The 19,403-nt window shown below is 40.5% G+C and overlaps 1 long non-coding RNA gene across 1 annotated transcript; it reads right to left on the reverse strand.

Moving 5' to 3' along the window:
- Positions 1-12,767: 12,767 nt before the first annotated feature.
- LOC130576091 (uncharacterized) lies at positions 12,768-19,090 on the reverse strand. Its single transcript, XR_008965636.1, has 3 exons — positions 18,705-19,090; positions 14,846-14,924; positions 12,768-13,473 (listed from the first exon to the last, which is right to left on the reverse strand). It is a non-coding gene; the product is annotated as an uncharacterized LOC130576091 (long non-coding RNA).
- Positions 19,091-19,403: the final 313 nt, after the last annotated feature.

The following is a 19,403-nucleotide window of genomic DNA, read 5'->3' on the forward strand; positions in this document are numbered from 1 at the left end:
ATTTGTTTTCTATTAGGCCAAACTAACTAAATTTCCAGTTGGAGCCTGGAAGAWTGTGTGGAATAAGCAGATCCCTCTCCAACTTTTAGATTAGAGAGTTCAAGCCATTGGGTCACTTATCTTTAGCCAGCTAAACTGGCATTAATCGGGAGTTAGTACCACAAAGGCTCAGGCCATTGCTGAGGAAAACATACCAGCTTGGTTTTCATAAAACAGGCAAGTTTCTGTCAAGAACAATGTTTTATTGTAAATAAGGAGATGCAAAATACATAAAAAATTCTCTATGGATGCAGGAAGGACCAGGAAAGGGATGTTCAGGAAACAGCCCCTTTGAAAATGTGCACAATTTTTCATTTTTTCTTTCAGATAACGTAAGTTMTTTTSTAGAAGAATATTGTAGYTTTTTCGCACTTAGATCTGTGAAAKTCCATGTTAAGGTKTGSCTTCGGTTGTGATGGTTCCTCAAATGAAAGAGGACGTTGCGGCTCAGATATTGCATTCACTAATTGGTCATTGATGGAATGCAGTTATTCCGAAGAGATTTGTAACAAACAGTTATCAGTCTGTGCTTTCTTAGGATGAACAGTGTACTTCTGAGACACAGGCAAAGCTTTCCAGTTTTTCGTTACCTATTAAGGTTCAAGGTTATGTTACTACTGAAAGCAGACACTAGAATCCTCACACAGTTTTATCAGTACATTTCTGTAGTGCATTACCATACTCCTTCTGTGCTTCTGGCAGTCTTTTTATGAAATGGGGCTGTTCTGTACTTGGATAAAAAACTAGAGCCACAATTTAATCTAGATATGACCATACCAAGCCAGTGCAAAAGATTTCTATCTTGATATTTTTTTGTTTCTCTTTTAGTTTGAATTGCTAATCATACATGGAAAATCCAAAGAAAGAAACAAATAGTCAAAGAGAACCTATAAATATCTTTCCAATGTATTCCAGCCACAAAAAATCCCCAAAGAAAATTGCTACCTTGGCCAAGAAGACAAGAAGAATCCCACCCAAAATGACTACGCAAATGCTCTGAAGCAGTCCTAAATTTCAGTGAGGAGGTCAAAGGATCATATGTGCCCATATCTACTACTTCAGCTACTGAGAGAGRCCAATCTGATTTTTATTTATGCCTCAACATTTGTCAYGTGCTGGGAGCCCTGTCCCCYGRGAGGCTTCACCTGGCAGCCAATCAGGAGAGAGAAAGCTTCTCCCACTGGTGGGGCTGATGCCCGGGAAAAAAGTGCATGGAAAAAAACATGCAGGAAATCACACTACAGGAGGGCGAGGCATGTAAAAGCAGCTAACTGCGACACAAAGGCCATTTTCCTTTGGGTTTCTTGGAGGGAGCAGGGGCTCACCTGGAGGGTCGCCTTGGCCCTACCGCCCCACTTTTTTTTTTTCCTCCCTGCGGTTCTTCTTCTGCCTTCCCTGTCCACACCTGTCCTGTCCKTGTGCCCTGTTTGGCYGCTTCCTTGAGGCAAATYGTCACCGTGACAGCCTCGTGTTCRCTGTCACCCCAACGGAGCTGCCACCACCCACGGACGCTGTTCATTGACAGCAGTGCCCACAACGGGAAGGAGCAGAGACTGACAAACCTGATGTGGTGTTAACTCATTCTGCTAAAAGGAAGTGCAGAGCCAAGCCAGAGGACACTGAGTGCGGCAGCTCAGGAGCCCCAGATGCTAAAAATTATAAAAAGCTAAAAGTGTCCAAAAGGATAAGATTCACAGACCAACATATCCAACTACAGCTGGTCCCAAAAAGACCCAGAWAAAAAAGCACCTGAGCTATGGGAAAAGAAGAAAGAAAAAAGGCAAGAAATCTTTATATGGGGAGAGACAGATGGCTTCTAAGAAGCCCCTTCTGAGCCCTGTCCCTGAAATTCCGGAGGTTTTCTCTTCTGTCTCGTCTCCAAACTCACCAAAGGCAGATGCATTTTGTACAGAAGGTGCAGATTTGGGTAACCCCAAACCCAGGAGCATTTGTCAGAACATTCCCCAGTAGCCCAAGGCTGGAAGGATGAGGGGGAAGAAGCTCCATGCAGCTTCTGCATCTCCACACCCYRGRGACCTGGATRTGGCAGCGGCCACCAGCACTGGACATTTGGAGGGGYTGGGGAGCCTGGAGTCTGCTCTCAAGTGTTCAAACCCCGTGCCAGACGCAGAAGGTGATTTTGGTACAGTGTTTAATAGATAGCTTTTTGAAACGTCACTGAGCATGGATGGTAGGAGCTCAGATTTATTCTGAAATTGAAATTATAGTTCTAGCCYGTTAAAAAAAATTGTCCAAAAATCCCACTTCTGACACCAATTTCAATGTCCCATCCCACTGTGAAAGAGGGAGTTGGGAAGGATTCTTTTAAAAGATTTCTTGGACAAAAAATATATGCTTTAAATAGCTTGGTGTATGTATGTTTTAGGGACAGATTTCCTGGGGCATTGAAAGAAAAACAGTGTGACCCTCCCTGAAATCTGTTGCCTGTAACTGATTCACTGTGTGTTCTCTCAGAGAGTGCTTTTGGGGTACTTTGAGACTTGTACAGTGTGACCCTCYCTGAGACACATTCCACACCCTGTTCTGTAGCTCTTTGTGTAACTGCCTTTGTGCCTGACAGTGTGATCTCTCAGGTGGTGCTTTTGGGGGCACTTGGAGACTTTACAGTGAGGCCCCGCTCGAGAAGCATTCTTGTCCCCTTTTTGCAGTGTATTAGGTCATGTTTGACCATTTGTTCTGTTGGGGAGAACACTTTGCTTTGGGACACTCAGAAATCTGCAGTGGGACCCTCCTCAAAAATTGTTTGCCCCTTCTTGCAGAGTGGTGGGCTGCTTTTTGCAGTGTCAGGCTGCTTCTTGCAGCATTTCTCCCAGAGGGCGGAACACTCTTACCCTCTCCAGRAGGTGGTGTGCGGTTAAGTAGAATCTTTTGTGTGTGTTTGGGGAGTGCTTAGTTTGGGAATTGAGTTTAAGTGTGGCCTCTTCCTGTAAGCTGTCTGCCAGGGAATAATCAGGAAACACCAGCACCATGGGCAGGCTGGGCTGCTGCAGGACACACAGCGGTGGCTGCTGTGGGCACTGCCGGACACACGGCTGTGGGCACTGCCGAACACATGGCTGCAGGCACTGTCGGACACACGGCTGTGGTCAGGCTGGGGCTGTGGGCACTGCTGGACATACGGCTGTGGTCAGGCTGGGGCTGTGGGCACTGCTGGACACATGGCTGCGGTCAGGCTGGGGCTGCAGGCACTGCTGGACACATGGCTGCAGTCAGGCTGGGGCAGTGGGCACTGCTGGACACACGGCTGTGGTCAGGCTGGGGCTGCAGGTACACAATCTCATTCTTTCCATAAATACTTTTTATAATTCTGCATATGGTCCTCTGGGTCAAAACTTCGCTTGGAACTGAGCAGAGCAGATCCCAAGGGAGCTGAGCCCGTTTGGTTATGAGCATCAGGTAACCTGGTCAGATGGTATCATCTGACTGTTCCTGACCTCCCATGGCAAATGCAATCACAAGTCTCCTCTGCCAAGAACGGAAGTTGCAGAAAGTTGTTATTCCTCATTTGCAAAAGAACTTCTAACCTTTGGTATTTTTATCACATGGTTTATTAGTATTCCAGTGTAGGTTTTATTTTACTTTTGGGATTGCACCACCCCATTCCTGATTACTTTGTTTTTCCTAACGTGTTAGCTGCTAAGCTATGTATTTAAGTCCTAAGGAAAATATTAGCTCCTATGCTCTGTGATAAGAAAGGGCAAAATAAGCCCTCAGTGAAAACACTGTCATCTCCAGGGCACTACCTAGGTTTGCATCATATCAATGAAAAAGGAATGTGCAATATTGGAAAGTTTTCTCTTTGCACATGACAGTAGCCTGTTAATTTATGTTAACTAATGATAATAGTTGCCTTTGAAAAACTTTCCAGTTGCAACTTATATTTACCACAGTATCCCTAATTGCCATACTTAGTGTACCGTTAAATTCAGCCAACTGAGCAGACTGTTAAAGTGTACAGAGGCTGATAGCRACAGAGATATTTTACAAGGGATGTGCAATTTCAGAAATGAGACTTGTCTCCCAGCTGGTGACCATCTGGCATCCWTGACTGTCTGTTTGAGTATTAGTCTAAGTCATTATTGTGTCAGTCTCACACACACAGACCACCCAGCACCTTACTGGCCCTACTGCTCAATGCCATAACGGCACCTTTGTTTCTCCCTCAGGAGTGTCATTTGTGSACTGCAGACTACCTAAGGGCTGTTTCCTGTCTATGTGTTCTTCGGCCTTCTGCATAAACACAGTCCCTCCAGGGGGAAGAGTGAGGTTTAATATTGCTGAAAAAAMCCCCACTTTAGGAAATATATTCAGAGCTATAATTAATTACATCAATATATATTTCCAGTCCCTTTCGGAATCTAATTATATTCTTGCCCTTGACTCTCTGTAGCTGTGACTTCCACAAGCTAATTACAGGTTGGCTGAAAAAGCATTTCCTCCTAGCTCTATCTCAGTTGTTGCTTTGCACATTTTTTTCRCATCAATCTCCTGCTATGAGTGGTCTGTTTCCAAGTTTCTTGAGCACTTTCARTTTGTTTTGAATAGCTCTTCAAAATAGTTTCTTCAGAAGACAATAATCTTTACCTTGCATAAATTACAGATGAAGGCATTGCTGATTTATAGGGGAGTACATTAATGATCCCCATTTGGATTGTACAAAAAAAAATTGGCTGTGTTTCTGATCTTGACTTCAAATTGAGCTAAAATGTCTTGGCTAAACCATCAAACCACCAAAGTGGTCCAGTTTATTCTGTTGACTTATATTGATCCAGCATCACTCCTAGATGACATGTTTTTTTGTTATAGCAATTTCAGTTGGCAGTAATCAGAAAAAGGTTCTGCATAAGTGTTAGAGATCTGCATTTTAATTCAGACAGAGGCAGYCCTTGGTCACTGGTAGGACACTTACTGGCCTCTAAATAGAATGAAACTTCTCAGGTAGATTTAGCAGGTACGAAAAGTCGAGGCCAAAATGCCTAAGCTCTATCATGTGCATGTTTGTGCAGCTACAGCTCTTTATTCCTCCAAGAGCAGACTGTCTCCATTCTGGTGTAAATTCCCTTTTTACTCAAACTGACARATAAAACATTTATTTTAAAATGTATTCCCATGTGCAGGTGGGATGTCCATTAGGTACATGCATGTAATCCATGTCATGCATGTACATTAAAGGTGCAATTGCTCTCCATGTTCAGGCATGGTTTTTCCATGCAGACTTAGAAGACTTAGCATCACCTACATCTTTATATATTTGATTAATTTTGATAACTTATTCATTTCTCCCTAATTCTGAGCACCAAATAGTAGAGGAGAGTTAGTGCATAGAAAATAATCAGAAGCTAAAAGCAGGGAAAGAGTTTTAGTTCTTGTTTATAAAATAAAGAAAAAGTTTCACCTAGGGGTATATTTAAAATGCATTAACATTAGAGTTATATATTAGAAACAGATATGTATATATAGACTATGTTCATCTTGTACTTCATTTATATCTTCTTGTTTACCATGCATGAAACTGATGACATTTGAATTTCTAGCATCAATGCTAGAATTGCTACAGATTTAAACAGTGTGCTGAAGAAAATTACTTTTGGCTTAGACCTCTGCCCAATGGCAGGCCCACCAGTGCAGAGCAACAAACCAGGAAATTTCCTTGAAAACAAATGGAAGTCGGTGAGGAACTGCCAAGGTCCCGGCAGAATGTCCACAATTTGTATGTTAGGATCTGCTCTGTAGGATTTGTACAAGGATCCCTTATGATCATCATCCAAACCACAAATGGAAAAGAAGCAAACAATGGCATCGGTCTCAGATGAGGTGTGGAAATGATTTATAACAAAATAAACCACTACTCAGTGGGAGGAATGAAAGAGGATTTGAACCTGGCCACAATGGCCTTGGGCAAGCACTGAGCAAATAGCAAAACTTGTAAACAATAAACACATCTCCRTAGTTCTGAAGCCAGTTAGATATCTAATGGCACATTGGGACCTTGTTTACCCAGCAGCATGTGTGGTCATTGTCTTCCATTTTTGGAGGAAGATCAGTCAGGCACTGCCACATCCCTTTTCCCTGTCCCAAGCAAATAATCWCATCAAGTTCTCTAGAGCAGAAAATTAGGCTGAAGAGCCTAGGATCTCAGGAGTACTATCTGTCAAATAGTAAAGGCAAARCCACAAGCAGACATCACTTTAGAGATTTCCTCTCTCCTGTTTTCTGTCTTAAAACTACAACCTCCCTGTCTCTCCTAGTTCCTCCATAATCCCTTCAAGACTGTTTCATTAGTGGGAAACAGCAGCAGAACTACCAGCTGCAGAACCCCCAGACGTGCCTGATTCCAGAGTCTTATGATGGTCCCCTCCATCCCAAACAAACTCTATATCCTCACCCCACAAAAAAAAACAAAAACCCAAAACTCAACAACAAGAAGAAAAAAAAGCACCAAACAAACAAAACAAACAAAAAGAAATAACAAAAAAACACACATGCCCTCCACCCATGTTAAAGAACATGCAACAGCATAGCTCTGTCTCTTAGAGATGGAGAGCCTGGGGCCAGTCAGTTCCACATACTTACAAGGGTCAGATGCTGTTTATTGAAAGAAGTATTTAAAAGGGGATTGCAAAAGAGAAGCAGGTTCATAGCACAGGCCCTGAAGTACAGGGGTCTAAGGGAGGCTTTCAWAATAAGCAGCATTTCATCTGAGCACTTCCCTAATTTTCATGAATTAGAAAAATTCCCTTTGAAAGAGATATGACAACAGGTGCTCCTGGCACTGCATAAATAATCGGATTTCTCCAAAGGTAGGAGGGGCTGCCCTTTTTTCACAGAGAGACATAATGCACCCTTGTAGGTTCTTAATTTCTGCAGACTTAGAAGATGGCATTTTAGAACATTATTCCTCTGCACTGTGTGCATTTTTCTTTTATTTTTTTTTTGCACACAGATGCTTCATATGCTCTCCATCCTCTAGCTTTCTTGCTCCTCTGAAGTAGATAATGGGTCATTTTTGAGCATCTTCAGATCCTCTTTGYCTCAAAGTCCGCTGCTGTGTGAAGTGACATCAGAATGGAGAAAAACACTGGTGTATCTGTGTAGAAAACCAAAAAAGGGTGCTGCAAACTGCTCACTCACTCTTACTATCCACTTCCATAATCCTCCAAAAGGTCAGAGACTATGTCAGTACACGGAAGAATTTCTGATGACTTCCTGGCTCTCTCTGCACGAGGTGGGGAAGGCAAGCACAATGACGGGATTTTCTCACAATATTTTTTAAATCCAAGGAAGGATGTAGCCTTTTCCTGTTGGAGTAATTTCCAAGAGTGGGAGTCAAAATCTCATTTCTGGTGTATATAATCTCTTGAGTCAGTAATATCTCACCCAAGCAAATAGAAAATTGGTTTTGTTTCTTTTCTGGTTGCTTTTAAGCKCTCTATTTTCCCTCTAGTTAGCATATTCAGTGGGCATCTCCCACAGCTTCCAGGCATTTCAAAACAGGTTAATWCGCTTTGGGACTGACCTGAAAACAGGGGCTGAGTGGTCCTTGAAGTCTCTCTTAATGGATCAAATTTAGTAGGTCAAGTTACTCACTATGCACAAATACTTGAGTTCATTAAGATACTCATTTTTTTTTTTGCACCATGATTTTACCAGAAAAGCATGGATATTAGATGATAAACAGCACAAATGGGATTCTCTGGGGAAGAGCAYATTGCAGAAGCAAAATAAGGATGCATAAAATCACACCCTCTCAATTCTTCCACAAGAAATGGAGAATTAGTAGTCTCAGCATATTAAACAAGAAAGGTGGTGGCCTGCAGGACTTAGCAAATCAGACTAGTTCAGCTCAAAGATGAATTTGGTTTTAGCATTGTAATAAAAAATTAATCCTCCTTTTATGTGACAATTTTGGGTTGRTTATCTAATATAAGCAAAGTAGCAGCTCTCATCTCAGGTGCTATAATTACAGAGCTGAGCTAATCCACAGCCACTGAGATCTTTTCCAGCCTTCTATTCCARGACCAAGAGGCACAACAGATTGAATAGAGCTACAAATAGCTATAGGCTTTGTCCTGTTTTYATGCATTTATGATTTCATCTTAAAGTCAACGCTGCTATAACGTTGTTTACCGAATGTTTAATTTGCTGAACACACAGAATTCCAGCTGAAGCTAATGTGAATTGCAGGTGCTCAAACTGCTGAAAAGTAAACTGGCCTTTTGTATTTAAATGTATGTTAATAGGGATCCATCAGGTTGCTSTGCTTCCACAATGATTAAAACATCAAAGAAGTCAATAAATACATTCATAAATAAATAATTATTTGGGGAAAAAGAAAACCTCACCTCACATTACATTGTGCTTCCTGTCCTTCATCCCAGCTCTTCCCAAAGGACTTGAACAAAACTTCCTGAAGTCAGTTAAAATCTTTTTTTGGCATTTAGCAGACTTTGTGCAAGGCTCTATATTCCTGAGACATGAACAACGCTGGTCTGGGATGATCCAGCACAGGGGGAGCACCGAGGGCTGGCATGTGGCACACAAAGGGTGGCTTTCTCAGCCCAGTGTCCCAGCAGTGACCCAGAGACCCTGGCACACAGCAAAGGCTGTGGCACACAGCAAACCGGGACAGGGCTGCACAAACACRTTTGTAGGCAGGGTCTTGTTCACCCTGCCAGCTCTGCAAGGCAGCTCTTGGGCTGAGCACRAGGCTATGTTAACAGGATGTCAGGGGAGATTATGTATCATTTCTACCATTCATTTTCTTTCCTGGACTTCAGCCTAACTCTTCAGTTCTTTTCAGGACATTTCAGAAAGCATTACATAAAGTGAAAACCTCAGGCTTGCATCTAAAATCCAAAATTAAGCTGTTATTCATATCTCCTGGTCACCTTCAGATAAAGAACAAACAATGCCACTGGCCAAGACACTTGCCARCTTTTGGGGGTCATCTGGCCTTGGCTATGTGACTGAGAAACTGCTCAGGCATTAGGGCCACAAGCAAGGGAGGACCCAGAAAGAGAAAAAAAAATCTCCCCTACACATCACTGTTTAGTGTAGCAATACTATGCAATAAATTTTGTAGTTTACACAGTAACTTTACAGCCTTGTCTGTGGCAATACATCCTTCAGGCATCCCCTTTGGCTCACTCCCCTCTCCATACATCATAGAGAGAGCTACAAAACACGAGGGCAAAGGGGTGGCTGCTTCAGGACARGTTGGTAAGACTTCAAGCTTGGGAATAGGATCAGCTATATTGCCCTTTAATATTTTTTTAAAGAAGTTATTTCTATATATGTGAAAGAAACAGAAAATTAATGTAAATTCTGGCCTTTCTTGAGAACTTCCCAACATTTTTGGCCTTTCYGAGCATGAAAACTCAGCTGCTGTGCTGTGTACATCCTAGGACCAAGTGTTCACTGTGCCTCTCTACCAATGTGAAGTTGCAGACTTCTGAGAGGAAATGTTATTTATTGAATGGGCAAGAATGTATTGTGAGTCACTGTTTTTCTGCTGTCTGCATTAAACTGGAGTGAAATTGAAATCATACTTMAGACTTATTTAAATGCCTTTTCTTGGCAGGAAGAAGGGAAGTTTGGCCTCCRCACTCTGACTGGCAGCGTGCTGTTGGTTGGTAGCAAGCACTCAGCTTTACTGGGTCCTCCCTGTTGTCAACAGGACGGATCTTTTCCAACAAAAGCAACATCCTGTCAGCTACTCCTTCTTCCAGGAACCTGCCTTTCCCTCCCCTGCAATTGCTCTCTCTCTCCAGGTTCAGGCAAGCAAACAGTACTGCATGAAARCGAGACAGCTACAGAAGGAATAGCGATCAGACTTTAAATTCATGCTTCCTGTGGGCTGTATAATATTCTTCCCCATTCGTAAGGTCATAAAGAGGGAAGAAAATGCAGCCTTTGTCTTTAACTGTTTAGGAGATAAAGGGGAAAACATTTTCATGTCAGGAAGTCATAAGGAAAGAAGGGGAGATATTCTTCGGAATCTCTCCAAATATCTTACTAATATGGTTTGGGGGTGCAGCCAGAGGAAACCCAGAAAGGAAAATTGGGTTATTTGGGACAAGGAGAGAAACCAGGCAGGTAGAACAAAGACAATGCTCGGCTCCTTGCCAGCATCCTGCAACTGAGACAAGATCCCACACTTAAAGGCTCTTCTTAAGGGCATAGGATGACATATTTCCAGATGTTAGAAAACAGCTGTGTAAAAGTGGAGCATTCTGGGAAGAATGGGAAAAGGAGGAGGGAATGAGGATGGCTGCAGACAAGGTGTCAGTTTCTCATTGCAGGCTGGACTGGCAACAGTCCTTTCTTTGATGATCTCTTCTCTAGGATTCTACATTCCTCTGTCTTTAGCCCAGCAGGTTTGGAAAGACATCAGAGAGATATGATGCATCAAAAAGAGGGGAAAAACAGAGCCACTCCTGGGATGCAACAATCAGATCAATACTAAAGTCCTTCCATTAGCTCCAAGGGAGACTCAGAACCTCAGATTGTAAAGGAGAGGGAAAAGACCAGGTGTTGCCAGCCAAGAAACATGCATATGTCCCTTCATAAATGAAATATATGGGAGAGAAATTACTTTCTTTCACAAGGGGAAAGAAAAAGGCTGAAAAGCTGACCTAGAAACAGGGGATAGCACACACAATGGGGAACATGCAAGACAGCTGATGACAGCCTTAGGCATGACTTCAATACAGCCTAATAATTTAAAGGAATGGATTAGCTGAGAACATCCCATAAAGAGTGCACAATTAATACATAGGTATATTCCATAATTATAAAATACCTCTGGGCTATCCATTTTTCAATGACGTGTCTATATTAATCCTGTATGTTTTTTTCACTAAGTGATGGCTGCTACTGACTGCTAAGAATGTTCTGCTTCAGTAAACTTTGATTTCACTTGCAGTTGTGCATTTATTAGGCAAGATTATCATCATCCAAGTTTCCAGGGTTGGGAATTCATTTGAAAAATATGGTCTATTTGCATTTAATTATCACATATTTACTGAGGAAAAATATAAACAYGCCTGTTTTAGGCAAGGAATGGCGCCAGTAATGTACTGCAGACTTGGGATTGTGCTTTTTAATATAATCAAACTACTGTTATAAATAATTCACAGTTTCCACTGTGGAAAAAACCTGAATATGGATTTCCTGATAGGTTGTTGTGGGGTTTTTYAAATGTAAAAAAGAAAAAGGACATTTTACAAAATACTAAAATTACTAAGATTGTTTGTAGCACATGAGATATTGTTAAAATTCACCTTGAAAGAGGATGTAAAGGAGAAAAGAATCCTCTATATGAGAAGTAGCTACCAGCTTCAGCTGCTAAGAGAAGAAAAAARAAGAAATATATTTTTATGAGACACCAAAGCTAAACAGCCAGACAACAAGATGAGGAAATGTCAAATTAACTTTTGGGAAATAAATCCTCTGTTCAAAGTTCACATAGTTCCAGTCACTGCACAGACACTTTTTGTTGTCACCAATACAATTGACTCACAAAATGTAGACGAGGAATTCCAACTTTGCAACAGAAAGGCAGAACTATTGAACTGGTATTAGAGAAGAGAAACACATCTCATGGCATTTCAAAATTCCTGGATGAGTTATTTTCTTGTCCATCTGCTGTGGTGTCTCTGCACAGATTTTAGTGGACAGAAAGTACAAACAGCTTTTTTTCAGCAGAGGATTCTCATCCTTCCCCAGCAAGCTGAGGACTGTCATTGACACTTGCCAAGCAATCAGACAACACCAACATTCTGACTGCCCTGGGCTGGAAAAGATWGACCCTGCAGGTGGGCTGAGGGGTGGGTGTTTGCTGCTGAGCTGAGGAACAGGAACCTGGGGCAAGGGTGTGGGACTGAAGGCACGTCAGGGGCCTCATGGAGGTGACTAGAGAAAGATGAGTGGCTCTTTGAACTTCACTGGTAGCCCAGACACCAAGCTCACATGTAAACGCACTGTCAGAGACCAAAGCAAGTCTTAATGATATCTGAGATGCACAAGGCATGCTGGAGCAGCAGACCTTACCCAGGCCATGGAGAACACCTGCATTTCCTCAACCAGCAGCTGAATGCTGGGCAGGCCAGCCCAAGGTATCCCAAGCAGGGCCAGACCCCTGAGTTTCAGTGACTGAGTCCCACTCCTCAGTGGTGAGGAACAGAGGTGTGGCTTGGTGGCTGCAGAAAGGGACCCTGCAGCCAGGAGGAGCTCATATTGGGTGAGGAGAAAGGAAMCATGCTGCTATTAAACAAGGGGAAGCATCCCATGTAATGACCACTGTGGGAGTGGAACGTGACCTTCATGATAGTAAATTCAGAAGTCTGCTCGTGACACTTCCTCAGATACCAGTCATTTCAAGCTGATAGTTCCCCTCATGCAATCTCACTGAATTCCAATAARTAATTATTGCCTAAAACTTCCACTTTAAGCAAGTTTAAAGTGGGTTTATCCCTTTTTAGTTTGATTTTGAGACTCTCAATGTTTGCCTGGAAGGTATTTTAATTTTTACTGGTTTCATTTTATATTATTGAACGAACTAATATTAATTCYTGTTCCAGCTACTGCAAGAAGTATAATATTCGCTTTCATTATATTGCTCTGTAATAACTAGTTTTTACTTTTCAGCTTCCTTTTTCTTTAGATGGTGTCATTGTCAACTTTGTCACRTCTGACTTCCACAGTCTTGAACTTAAGGGTTTTGTATATCAGRTAGGATAACAATTTCTCTGCACTAGTATATTCTTTCAGCTAAATCAAAACTCAATGAGATTCTAATAGCATGAGACAGATMCAATTTTATATTTTTACTAAACATTTCAAGAACCCCTATCTTWGCCCCAAACACATTATCCCTTGCTTTTGGAATTACTTGCAAAACAATTTGCTACTTCTGAATTTGATCTCTTCTGTCTGCTTTTTTCAAAATTAAAAATTGTATGGGGTGTATATGTTGCCAAAAGCAAGTAAATTAATGCCATCAGGTAAAGATTTGTGACAAATGGAACTTCTTTCCTAGGAGGATGTTGCACAACCCTTACTTTTTCCACCTTCAATTCACCACTACAGTCAATAGGTCTTCTTAGGTGTGTAAGACTTGTTTGTATGAATAAGTACTTGTACTTATGTCCMATGAAGAAAACAGAAAAGGCTTCAGGCAATTGGCCAGCTGATTGTTGATGACTTGACATTTAKGTAACTCATTATCCCCATGAACAATAACATTTATTGTATTGAGAGTTCAGGAACTGAGTACAACAGGAACCAGCAAAAGATGACTAAAATTAAAGCTAAGCAGAAAGGAAAGCCATAATGTAGAGCTATGGCTCTTATTTAATTTCCCTTCAGAAATGAGAGGAAAAAAGGGACCATTCTTTTATCCATTCTTCTTCTCTAAAAAGAAAAAAAAGAAACCAATAACCAAAACATAAACCTCAACAACAACAACTAAACCAAAAAGCACAGATATAGACCACAGAAAGCCTGGTTTGCAGAGATGCATGTCTTGACAAATGGGCATAATTAAGAGTGTCGGATGACACCAAATGAAAACAAAACGGAAGATGAGTATGAAGTATCTCATCCCAATATCCATTAAAGAGAACAGCATCCTGAGGACTGAAATACGTCCCCCATGTACATGCATATCACAGGATTCAAAGGAAATTAGCTACAGTATCCATACAGAAAGACAGCAAGGAAAAAAAAATAAACTTTTTTTTTCCATTTTTCCTGAAAAGGTACCTAAAAGATTAATTCCTATCATCTTACTCAATAAGCAACCAAATCCTGAGAGAGCAGATGGTTATTACTTTTGTTGAACTTACTGTATACATTACTGATGCACATGACTGTGTACAACATGACAGTTTTAAAGTTTTTTAAAATCTTTAGATTTTAGTTTAGAAATTAGAAAGAAGAAATCAGTCGCCCTATAGAACACCTAAACTGAAAATCTGGTCCCAGTGAGGTCAATGCCTGGGCTTTGGTTCTCTTTAGCTGGTCCAAAATTTCCACCACAGTGCTTTCAAAAAAATCCATGTAGAACCTAGGCTTAGTTTTTCTCAATATTGATGAATGTTTGGCTAATTCACTTGTGATATTCAACTAAAAGAGTTCTCAAAAAATAACTAACTAATTAGAATTGCAAAGGAGTAAGAAGCAGAACATACTTATGTTAGCAAATCCTTTTTTCTGATTTCAGTAGTACTGTATGTAAACCCCAAAACTGYATGCTATGGACAATACTCCTAAAAACAGAGGAATCAGCCTTATTTTAATCTGGAATAGCTGATGAAGATTTAAGAAGGAGCTTTGTGCCAAAGAGTTTCTMCTTCAAAGTGTATGCTCTCTTACAGCATCTCGTCTGTGATACAGGGGAAAGAAACAAGACTGAGAAAATCAACAYACAAAAGGTTAAAATCAACAAATGTGTTCTTCCACCTGGAAAGTATCTTGGATATGTATGGTTTCATACTTAATCCCTTTACTGATGGTGGTTAGTAATTAGCAACATCCTATTCAGCTGACCAGGCAGAGAAGTCAGCACATAATTATATTGGCCAGAAAAGACAAAAAGAATCCTTCTTCTGGAATTTCTGGTTCATTCTCAGCTAGAAAAATGGTGCAAGAAATGCCTGTTCTAMAGCATTTCTCAAGTCCTGTTTAGAGATGTTCTTGGGGGAATAAAACCCCAAAACAAACAAATACTTGTGCAAAAATTAGCTACAAAAAACTCCACCCCAAACAAATAAGCTAAAATTACCTGATGTCTTTTGATCTCATTAGATTGACATTGAGTAGTTTGGGTCAATTCTTCTTTTATCAGCTTGGTTCACAGGTTCCTACCAAACATGATTTAATACAGTGTACTTACAAATTCTCTCTCTCAAAAACAGAAAAGCAAAGAAAAGCTGTTAGAATGAGCTTATTCTTACTACATGCACACCCATCCCACTTCAGCAAAGAAAAGCCTTATTGTTTAACAGATTGAGACACACTAAAGCAAAATCAAGTGACTTGCTGTCTGTTGGACAAACTATTGACTGGAACATTATAATTCATGCTGATTTCAAAAGGCCAAATCTTGCAAAACCTCAATGAAATTCTGCTATAGTGCATTCAAGTGTGATTGAATGTAATAAGAGTTGGGGATAGCTGGCCACAGCTTAAACATTTCACTTTCTTGCGGCAATTACGGAAATAAAAAATTGCCCACTCATTTCAGTTTCTGTATGACTCTCCAAATGTGGGAATAGAAGGGGGAATAATTCCCTTTCAGACTGAGTATTTTGAAGAGGAAAATTTGTGCAATAGTGGGTTTTCTCTGACAGTAATTTACTTCATCAGATCGCTGCACTCCTCAATTCATGACCCAGGAGCCACAGCACCATTCACAGGGCAGGGAGAAGTCCAGAGGGAGAAAATGTGGGGAAGGGAAGGGAAGGGAAGGGAAGGGAAGGGAAGGGAAGGGAAGGGAAGGGAAGGGCAAAATTAATTCAGATTAGGAAGATGCTGGATGACCATGGAGACTTGAGTGATTTGAATCCATTTGCTGCATTCCTCCCACCTAAATTTTTATCTTATTTTGTGTAGGCATTGGTACCATCAGTCTCCTGAGTCATACTGCCCTAGAAGCTCCTCACGTGAAAGTAAAATCTGTGCAATGAGGCATCTGCATCCTGCTCCTTTTTCACTGGTGTCTCTGCTTAGCCCTGTTTAAATGATAGGAACAACACAAAGCAGCCTGATGAWATAGCCCTTTGTCATGGAGAACTCGTTCCTTAACTAGCTGAACAGAAAAGACCACAGTATGGCCTTTGGTTTTGTCTRTATATAGAGATGTAAATAGGTAAGCATTTTCAAATTACACTTATACAGAACTATATTTTATTATATTATATAATAATTTTCATATAAAATGTGGTATTAGTTATAGGTGATATTTTCATAGATGTAACTTAATTTAAAAATRATTAATTAATAAAAATAAATAATGATGCAACATAATTTTTGTATACTGAAACTCAGCCTCAAACACAGTTATTTCTGAACACAGGTCTGGAACTTGTAAGCTATTTCCAACATGTCAAGGGCCAGAAACGGGATAAAAACAGCTTTATTCCTGAAGGTTCCTGGTATAAAATGGCCACCTAAGTGCTTTTCAAGTTGCTCTGATAATGTGCATTATTTTTATTATCTTTAATTTCTGACATTTGGGATATTTTGCAAGGAATACTGAGTTGCAAAACAGTGATGTGTATTAYTAAAACCACTAAACCTCGAAAATTTTAAAATCCACTGCTCTTAAAAAATATAATTTCTCAGAGGTCTAGAAATTACATAGAGCTTCAGTTTCCTCCTCTGTCCTTCTGTGTCATACCTGGGGTGATCAGTGAAAGTTGGCTTTGTATGTAGATGCACAAAAAAATTGCGATGGCATGGAACAAATTACATTTTTTCACTGGAAAAGTACTTGGCCAGGCCTGCATTCCTTTCAGTGGCCATATAAGCCCTCAGCAGCTGAATGAAATAAGATTACAACACAGTAGTTTGAATTGTGCTTACAACATTTCTTGGCTTTTGTAGTTCAGTTCAACTTCAGCATCAAAAATAACAAACAAGTCAGGCCTCCAAAACACACACAGGTTGTTTAAAAACTCTGAACTTCAAAAAAAAACCCACATCTGAAAATAATTTATTGCATTTCTGTCATTTTACTTCACTGTACAATTATAAGACACATAAATAAAAAAGTTTAAACAAGAGGCAAAAAAACACTCCAGAAGATGACGTCTTAAAGGAAATACTAAAACTACAAAACTTTCGTTAAAATATGAGAGAAGGCACCACAGTACAAGCTGGAAAGATGTAATGTATGAATGTATGAAATTCTTGAATGTATTGACTGGGAATTGTGCATTGCTATGGGAGGTGGGACAAGTGACAGAGTAGCAAYAAAGAAAGGGACCATGGAATATATTGAGCTGTGAGAAGGGAGAAGACAGTGCTCCTYCTTCCTCTCTTTGTCTAAATTCACTATTTAAAAAAAAAATAAATTAACATTCACTCTTCCCCTGTTTCACAACCTCCCCTTCATGAAGGCTGTTCATTCTGAGTAAGGAAGGGGGATTTCTTATAATTAACAGCTCAGTAAATGTGTATTACAATAGCCTCCAGCAAGCACTAAGGACACTTAATTTACAACAATATTCCCTTACAATAGCATTTCCTATTGCAAGAAGCATCACACTGGGTAATTAACGAGAGGGCATCATACCTCCACTTCATGAAGATACTGAGTTTGCCCTTGCAACACTTCTTTTTGTGTGAAACTATCTAAGGGCTGGGTTGGGGGTGTGTAGCAAAATGGAGTTACAGCACTTCCTCTTAGGATTCTCCTGAAGTCCACAGCCCTTCACACAATGGTGGCCACCGTGGTCTGTCAGAGATGGCTTCAGGTAAGAAGATGCTTTGAGACCCCRAACAGGGCCTTTGCAGACTGACTGCAGGCTAAGGACCCCACTGGAGAGGGAATTCTTGCTCTGCAGTGTTTGAAATCGGGTCCAAACATTGGAGATGTATCAATGTGGGTAGCTCACTAGGATGGCACAGACACCTTACTACAAGAACTTCAAGGCTATGACTATCAACACAAAAGCCTTGATCCTGGCAGTATTTCCATTACTTGTCAGGRCTGAGCATAAATAAATATATTCACAAAATGAACAACAGCAATAAACTCGACAGGACTGTGCAAAGCATCAGTGTGGATCACTAAGGATCACTGTTGACACTGTCTCAGTTTGTTTTTATAAACCATGCTTACCAAACCAGCAAATTTAAACTTCTTAAAAAACTTTATCTCATAAATATGAAAAGTATGATTATTTGCTGTGAAGTACAGTAATATTGTGTGTAATGCAATGCAGTGCTTGATACAACTAAAAATATTATTGCTTTAAAGAAAACCTTCAGAAAATATACTGTGTTTTTTATTGAACTGATATTCAAGGTATATGGGRATCATCTGAAACAACAAATAATACCTCAGTTCACCAGATTTTTATGTGGTTTTTTTAGCCAGAGCAAGACCATAGAATAAAAATTATTTGTTTTCATTTATCCTTAGTAGATTGTTTTCTGAGTCCAGTTGCTGAAGTAGATTATTATATTTTGCTTTCCTTTCAAAAGCTGGGTTAAAACCTGCTTAGGTTCTGTGAGAAATGGGTTTTGCAATATTAGGTCAGTTGCAGCTAAAGTTCATAGATAAAATTTGTTCCCTTTACACAAAAAAAACACACAAAGAATTAAATTAGAAAAGAGCAGATGCCTTGTCTGAAGAAAAGGAGGAGGCTGCTGATCTCATTAGATAGGACATACTGTACTTGATCCTGAAACTATTGAACCATTCTAACATATTTTTACTTCAGCAGTCAGAAGGACCCCAGTCCCAGGCATATCCAGACTTTATTACACTGCTGTATATAAATAGAGAGAAAAAACTTCTGTCCTCCTCCCAAAGAAATTGCACCTCAAGTTCACATTTTATTMGGATCAGCATATGAATAGATATATTCTACCTTATTTGAGTGTGTAAAATACCTGTTTGCATACATACTTACTTTATTTCCTGTGCTTAATGTCCTTTCTCAAGGCCCATGGAAACCARTGAGAATGTAAATCATTACATTTCTTTTCTTAACCTTTGTCTCAGGCTGAAAGTAGGATACAGCTSTCTTGATTTCTGGTGACTACAACTTCACCTTCTATATTTGAGCTCCATGTTTCGGTCACTGTTTTAAAAAACAAAATAGTTCTCAGGCAATGGGTGTAGGTCACCACTCATCTGATCAAATATCAGTCCTTTTTGGGATGAGATTAATCAATCTCTGGGCTCCACAGGCTGGTCAGACTGGGTCTCCAGGAACTGAGACATCCTTTCTGCAGACACCTAAAGCTCTGTGAGCTGAAACCCACCTGAGGGTGTTTAAGGCACCTAARAACTGAACTGGTTGTTTCCCTGATATTTGTCTATGCATGCACAAGGYAACACAAATTGTCAATTACAAAACCTSTRTATTTGCATGGGCAARGATTTCCCAAAAAGGTGAAGGACGYGGTGCTGCCACCTCCCATCAGCTCCCTCCCTTTCGAGCTGCAGCATTGCTTGTTGCAAATCTCCAGCCTACAGATGCACCAAACCTTTCCCAGCCCTTCTTGCTGGAGAAATGAGCCGTGTTGCTCTGAAGCAGCTGAGGAACACGTCACTGTTTCCTGTTTCAGCTTCTTCCCCAGCTTGTTGCACAGGATGGAATGGAATG

This window comes from Malurus melanocephalus, unplaced genomic scaffold (assembly GCF_030028575.1).
Source record: "Malurus melanocephalus ecotype Western Australia unplaced genomic scaffold, MMel_1.1 scaffold_127, whole genome shotgun sequence".
In the NCBI taxonomy this organism is placed as follows: Eukaryota; Metazoa; Chordata; class Aves; order Passeriformes; family Maluridae; genus Malurus; species Malurus melanocephalus.